The sequence below is a fragment of the Anser cygnoides genome, chromosome 3 (genome assembly GCF_040182565.1).
Source record: "Anser cygnoides isolate HZ-2024a breed goose chromosome 3, Taihu_goose_T2T_genome, whole genome shotgun sequence".
In the NCBI taxonomy this organism is placed as follows: Eukaryota; Metazoa; Chordata; class Aves; order Anseriformes; family Anatidae; genus Anser; species Anser cygnoides.
In genome coordinates, this window is record NC_089875.1 from 84794396 (window position 1) to 84801955 (window position 7560).

Here is a 7560-nt window from a genome sequence, read left to right on the forward strand (position 1 = left end):
AAAGCAATATATTTAAAAGATATATTATGTATGCAACACTTGATAGGGAGCTCCGGGGAAATGATCTCCTGGATGTTACTCTGGAAGTATTTGGGGCTGGCTGATTGCAGAGGAATGTAATTTCGGCGAGCCAAATCCCTTCTTTTCAGGTGACACGGGGGCTCCGACCGCGCTCACGGGCTCCGCCGGCATGGGACGACGCGGGGAGCCGCTGCGCAGCAGAGAAGGCTCTTTGGTAGCTCCTTGGAAGGGTGCTGCCCAGCTGGGGCTCGGCTTTCTCCTCCACCAACGGGTTTCCACCCGAGATCCTACCCGCTTGCCCCTTGCTCCGACGGCTCGCCCCAGTCGCCCTCGCCCGCCGCCGGGGTGGCCCCGGGAGGGCGTCGGGGCACGGTGGCCCCGTTCCCACGCCGGGTCCCCCCAAAACGGGGCAGACGGGGCCGAGGTAGAGCAGCTGCGGTTTCCCTTCGGCAGCCGCTGTGCGCCCATCTCCTCGGCCCGGGGCCGAGCTGCGGCTTCGGGGGGCCGCGGAGCCTGCCTGGGGAGCCCCCTCGCAGCACCCCGGGGCTCGCCTGGGCTTCGGGGATGCCTGCGGGAAAGACAGAAAGGCGAGCTGAGCAGGGCTGAGCCTCAAATCCGAGAGAGAGGCTCCGGGGAGAAGCCCTCGGGCTCCCAGCCCCGCTTCGGCTGCCGGGTTCAACGGCAGGCAGGGAAGGTGCGCTTCAGGCAGCGGGGCGTTTCAATTCCCCTCGCATATAAACACAGGAACGGCCTTTCAAGAAATTCAGACAACTTTGTAAAACACCATCGACTCACACGTTCACACCGAGAAGAGCAGTAAAAGGGTATGAGTGTAGGGTCTGGATTTTATGTTTTCCTGTCCTCTGGGGTCTGGTTTTAGACGGAGGGAACTGGGGGGGGGGGTTATTTTAGGGATTTTTTTTTTCTTTTCTGTGTGGGGAAAGATTAACCTTTCAAGCCGAGAAATACAGGTGCTCCCTGGAATTTCCCCCTCAACGCACATATCTAGACAAGAACCGCAGAGCCGCGTTCTGCGGGACAGCGAGAAGGGAGATTACGACGTTGAAAGCTAAAACAAAGGGCTCTCGTATTTCCCACTGAGCAGTACAGGGCTAGTTAAGGCAGGGGAAAAGCCAAGTCCTTCGCAAGTGAGAGAAGCAGGAAGAAAGCCAGTTCAAGGCGGAGAGGCAGGGGCTTTCGTTCAGAAATTGATCTGCGCTTGGAGCAGGGGGGGAAAAAAAAAAAAAAAAAAACTTTTCCCTTCGCATCTGTACGATTATTTCGGTTTATTTATAGCTGGTGTGGAAACATCGTCTTTTCCTCTCCTCCCTGGAAACGGGAAAAGCGCTGGTAGCTTTCTCCTGGAGGAGAAGCGTTCTCGCCGCTTGCAACAAGCGCACTTGGCGATGCCCCCCGGTCCCCGCTCCGCTCTCGCCGCTGTCATCCCGGCAGAGCCCGTCCTTTCCCCCCGCGTTTCAGAGCACTGTTGGGAGCTCTTCGAGGCGGGGGACATGTACGAGGGAAAAGGAGGCCCGATTCTGCAGTGAGATTCGCGTACAGTTCAGAGGAAGTCTCACTGAACGCGGAGCCTAAGGCCAGCTTCTAAAGCAGCCTACTGCGTAGTTTTGTGGCCATAAAGTCCTTAAGTAACCTTGCATTTTTTTAAAAAAATATAATAAAGGAAAAAAAAAAAGAAGAAAAAAGAAGAAAGAAAGGAAGCCTTCTTTGACATGGTTCAGTAATAAAACAATCGAAAACGCTAAACCTCTCCCATCCCAACGCTCCAAGAAGGGAGTTTGCAATTAGCTGCAAAAATCCCCCTGTGAGTTAATGACCTAATTTGTGAGGTATAAATTCACTAACTGTCTTTGCTTTCTTCTTCTTCTTTTTTTTTTTCCCTCTTTCTTGGTTCTTTTATTTTATTTTATTTTCCTGGACCTCCATGGAAATGTCTTTATTCATTTGTTTGTAATACACCAAAACTATGACTGTGACACTTTGCCGCACAGTATTCAAAGAATGGAAAATACTCGCTTGGGTACCCTTGGCTTTGTAAATAACTACTTTGCCAATAGATGGCATAGTGTCCTTTCCATTGTGCGGAAGCTCCGGTTCCCCGTTTATTTACCTTGCTTGTTTGTTTTGCTCGCAGCAATTTTTTTTACGCATAAACGTCTCTTTGCGTTTCCTTCCCTGGGGTACAGAAAACATAGGTATCTTTAAAAAGGTATATTGCAAAAATTAAAATTACAGATGTAATACATACTGTGAAACCTATAAAAATGCGTTTACAATGGTTACTTAAAAAAGAAATTTATAACTTTCATATGTACCTTACTCGTGCAATATGCAACTGCCATATGTTTCCTAGTTCCATAATTCAGTTTTTCCTGGACAGCTGGAGCAGGTAGTACTTCTTAAAGTACATTTCATGTAATATGAGAAGTGGTCCTGACTAAAGACCGAGGGTTACCATAAAAAGACACAAGCCTTGCTTAAAAAAATGTTGTTTAACTACACATCATTTCTTACAATGGTATGATATAAATGTTCCCGTAGACTCAGGTTATGATAAAACGGGGATATACTGTATCTTTTTACTGCCGAAATCCCAGCCTACCAAACATAAATATTTCCAATTAGTGACTCTACTCTAAACTACGGTGATTTAAGGCTACCTAATTTAATTTAATTCCATACATGTTTTCATATTTTTTCCTGAGACAATAGTGAAAATATGAGTTAAATTTATAGGAAAGCAATAAAAAAGTAAAGCCAGAGGTTTCTTCAACCCTCATTTAGCGTTTGCAAACGTTTATTTTGTGACTGCAGTCATGAAAAGGCTATTTTTAAAAATCGTTTGTCTGAAACGAACAATAAATGTAAGTGGGAGCTTCATATTAAAGACTGGAGATTTCCTTAGAAATGATTCATACTCGTGGCTGCGTAATTCTGAATAACGGTAGTAATTTAAGCGCTATAAAGCGCAATCGCCAGAATATTTATAATTTTAACACGGGTGCCTTTAAACAGTGTTTTCAATTCTTTAATGCGATTCCTCACTGTTTTCACCCGTCTGGAAAGCCGACCGGTTGGCTGCGCGTTTATTTCCGTACGCTGATCTTATTTATGCTCAGCAGCAGCAGGGGAGCGAATATTTCTTTCCGCAGTTTTAAAACGAGACCTGAGGCTGCGGGGGCACCGGCCGGCAAAGACGGCCCGGACGAGGGGCTCGACGAAGAGGGCGGGAAAAGGCCGGCGGCCGCCGCGCGGGGGGCGACGCGAAGCTACCGCCGGGCCGGGCGCCCGTCGGCGGGCACTCCGGGCCGGCTCCGACCCGTTCGTCCCCTCGGCTCGCTGCCGCCCCGGAGCAGCGCTCCGCAGTGGTGAAGCGGGGACAAAACGCGCTAACCGAGAGTACAAGCCCTCGTCTAACCCCACGCACGGCGCCTGTTTGAGGGCCGCTCCCGGCAGGTTGGGCTTGTCTTGGAGGCGACCGGCGACGCCCGCAGCCCGCGTTAAGCCGGGGTCCCAGCAGGCGACACCGGGAGCTGTGAGCGGTGAGGGCGGTGGGGTTCCTCTCGCCTCCCGGGCCCGGTCGCCAATTTTCGGCACCCAGGCTAGGAGCACTGAGCGGGATGCTGCTTGCACCCCTGTCCCGCAGGCTGGGGCCGGCTCGTTTTCTCCCTCCCGCTGCTATGAGAGCTCCCAGCTGGGGCCGAACCCGGGTGCTCTCAGGTGCAGGGGCTCCGCTCCCCCGTTCCCCAGCCTGGCTGAGGTCTCACGGTGCGGTGAAACCGAGCCAGGCCCCGGGACGAGGACCGGGGGCTCCGCGGGCCTGAGGCCGCCGCGGTGCGGGGTGAAGCCGGTGCGCGCCCGCGGAAGGCGACCCACGGGAGCAAGGAGCCGGGCCGCTCCCGTCGGCAAGCTGAGCGGGGCCCCGCCGCCGCTCCGGCCGGCTGCTCCTGCTGGCTCCCTCCTGGCCTCTCCTCCGCCGGGCTGAAGCCCTCCTGGAAGCCGAGGAGCAGCCTGGCCGGAGGGCCGGCTCCGGGGGAGAGCCCCCGGTAAGCTGTAATACCCCGCCGTGGCCAGGGGGGCTGCAGGGGCTTCCCTGCCTCTCTGAAATTCACGCCACGCTTAACCTTATCTCAAGCTCGTTTTGACGGCGACCTGCATCTCTGGGAGAGCAGCTCCAGGTTTGCCGTGCGCCCCGTTAATGGCAAAAACGGAGGTGCTAATTCTCTCTCCAACCCACCCAGGCCTCCTGCTCATCCGCAAGTGCGGAGGGCAAGGGAGAGAAGCGGGGCGAAGGTGCTCTCTGGAAACAGGGTTTACGCACGAATTTCTCGCTGTCGTCTGTGTTTTCTCACTAGATGGTCGTGTTTGGCTGTCTAGCCCCCGTCAGCTACCTGCTGTCAGTGAAACGATTAGGCTCACTGGGGGAAAAAATGGATAATGATATAAATATGTTTTCCTTAGTGACCGCTCCTACGGTCCCCTGCTGGGAAGTTACAGCAAATCGTGATTTACAGAGAAGTGTACTCTGTGGATATTCCTTTCCTTTCTGATGGCACCCGGCTCTAATGCTTGAAAAGCTTTGCAGAAATCACGCTGCGATACGGCAATACGCGGCCGTAAGAATCTCCTAAATGTCATTCGACATTCTCGAAGAGAGAGCAGGAAAATATCCTTCTGGTGGAAAACAGTTTAGACATCTTTTTCGGAAAGTCTACGTACGCGATTCTCCTACTTCAAATAAGCAGCGCCTCACCCAAGTGCCTGCAAATGCAGCCTGCATTTTAAAGTCCGGAAATAAAAGAAAACCCAGAAAGGTGTTTTGAATATATATATTATTCCATTAGCAGATCACTATATATAGAGATTCTTCTCTCTTTCATCATCCCATAAAAAAATTAATCGGACAGACATATGGATCACAGGTTGTTCGATAAATTTAAATCCATCTTTAAAAAAAAAAAAAAAGAAAGAAAGAAAAAAAGAAAAGAAATGAAAACAACATGCCACACGTAACCTACAGAAATCTGGCAAGAAAAAAAAATCCACAACAACAACAAGCGCCCACCCTCCCGGGAAAGAAAAAAAAAAAAAAGAAAGAAAAGAAAAAGGGGGGGGGGGAGAGGGGGGGATTTGTCCCTTCCGCCGCAGCGCGGGCAGGATGCGGAGCGGGGCGGGGGTCGGGGTCTGCTCCGCGGGGCAGCGCGGTGGTCTGAGGCCGGGGGGGGTTGTCTCGAACCCCCCCGGGGCAAGACCGGCCATCCCGTGGCCGGAGCCCCCTGCGGCCCCCCCGGCCCCCCCGCGGCTCGGCTCGGCTCCGCTGCTGAGTTCGGCGGCTCCGCGCCCCGCGCCCCCGCGCCCGCCTCCCCCCGGCTTCCGCGCGGCTCCGCGCCCCCCCGGGCCCCCGGGCGGGCAGCGGCGGGGGTCGGTACCTGCTCCCGCCGGCCCCGCCGGGGCTGGGGCACCGGTGGCCGTGGCCGTGCCGCGGGTGGGCCGGGGAGGGCGGCGGGAGCGCGCCGCGGGGCCGCGGGAGGTGCCGTCGGTGCGGGGAGGCTGCCGGAGCTCCCTCGGACAGCTCGGCTCCGTTTCCTTCCTTCCTCGCCCTCCCGAGCTCATCCCCATCGCGACGGCGTTTAAACTCCGGCGAGCTCCTCTAGTTTAGCACGTTGCGACCACTCTCGCACATCTGATTTCCTTCAGATTCAGTCGCGGCTGGAATAGGCAGAGCAGACAGGCTTTAGACCACGGAACAGTTAATATGTCCCAGATTTAATGTAAAGATAAACTAACTCCGCAGCACTGTTCGTCGGTGACAGGCATCAGGCATTTTCTGCTATCCTATCGATTCCGAGCGACAGCAACTGCAGGGGAATTTTTTTTTTTTTTCGTAGTGTTGAATTTTTCTAAGACAAATTGCCATCTCTTCCAACGTGGAGATAGTTAGCGCTTCTGTGGTAACCTACGGATAACACTTCTGCGTCGGTTTCGTGGTGTGTGTTGTTGTTTTTTCTGCTTTAATCAATTATCTATCTGTCACATACCTATATTTTCACGTCTCGAAAGTGCTCCTACAATTTAAGTGCTGATAACCTCATTCGAGGGGATAATTTATCTCTGGGGTATATTTATTAGTCAGCCCTTCCTTGGCCTCTCTGACGAAGCAGCCCACTCACTATTGAAATTAGGGAGAAATTTGCATTTCGGGGATAGGTAAAATACTCGAGTGAAAGCGGTTACGTCTTCCAAGTGGCAGCTATTTCCTTATCGGGCTACAATCAGAAATCTTCCAGTTCTCTCAGCAGAGCCACTCGAAGGTCCGGACAGGACCTCCGAGATGGTACCACAGGCGAGCAAAGCTAGGAATTCCTCTCTCTGCTGCCCGATGCAGGGAAGAGAAGCCCAGATCCCATCCCACGAAACCGTGAGATTTGCCCCGGGATTTTTTACACGAGGATTTCTGCTCCTTCACCGGAGCGTGCCACCCCATTCGGCCCTGCGCAAACAAACAAGCAAACAAATAAAAGCCCCCAAAATGCAGATCTCCAGCAGAGAAACGAAAATAAATAAATAAATAAATAAATAAATAAATAAACACCAAAAATCTCGATAGCTTTTTCCCTTCCCTGAGAACGCAAAGCAAAGAGTATCTGGCTCCAAATCTGCACCTTTTAATAAGTTTTGCTCGCTGGAAAGATTCGAAAGGATTTTCCCGGCGACTATTCTATGCACCTGAATACGATTATTAGTGAAGCTGCCTCGGCTGGATGCCCCCATGTTGTACAAGGCTCGCTTTGATTCCCTTTTTAGCGCAGCTCCAGCGGGTCGGGGTTCGGGGGGTGGGGGGGGAGGGGGCTGCGGCCGTCGCAGCCGGGCGATGCATCCCCGGCAGCCGAATACCGCTGATAATGACCGACCCTTAACAGCACCAGCGGGCACAGCGTCGTTTTCCCCCATTGTAGCCCCCGGGCAAAACGAAATCCCGCGGGCAGCGCCCTGGGAGATCCCCCCCCCCCCACACACACACACTTTTCCCTCGCCGTTTCGGGGAGTCGGGGGGGGCTCATGAACCTCCAACGGGCTGCATCAGCCGGGACGGGGGGGTAGCGGGGCTATTTCGGTCGGGCCGGCGGTGCCCCCCCCCCGTCCGGGACGGGGCGGTGGGGTCCCCCCGGTCGTGTCGGGGCTGCGGGGGCCCCCCCGGTCGGGCGGCGCTGATTGGGCTGCGGGCGGCCGGGCCGGCGGAGCCCCCGCCCCGCGGCTCCGCCCGGCCCCCGCCGCCGCAGTGACACTAATGAGCGAGTTCTTCCCACCGGTCTCCTGCCTGGAAGTGCTGACAGATCAAGGCAACAAATTTCAATTACAAGCCCTAATTTGTGTCCGCAGAGCGTTTGTTACCCATGTCAGTCCCGTTCGGCCCATCAGACGGGGCAGAACGTGGAGGAGGAGGAGGAGGAGGAGGAGAAGGAGGAGGAGGAGGGGGAGAAAAAGAGCGCATCTGCAAAAAGGAATAGATTTTTTTTTTCT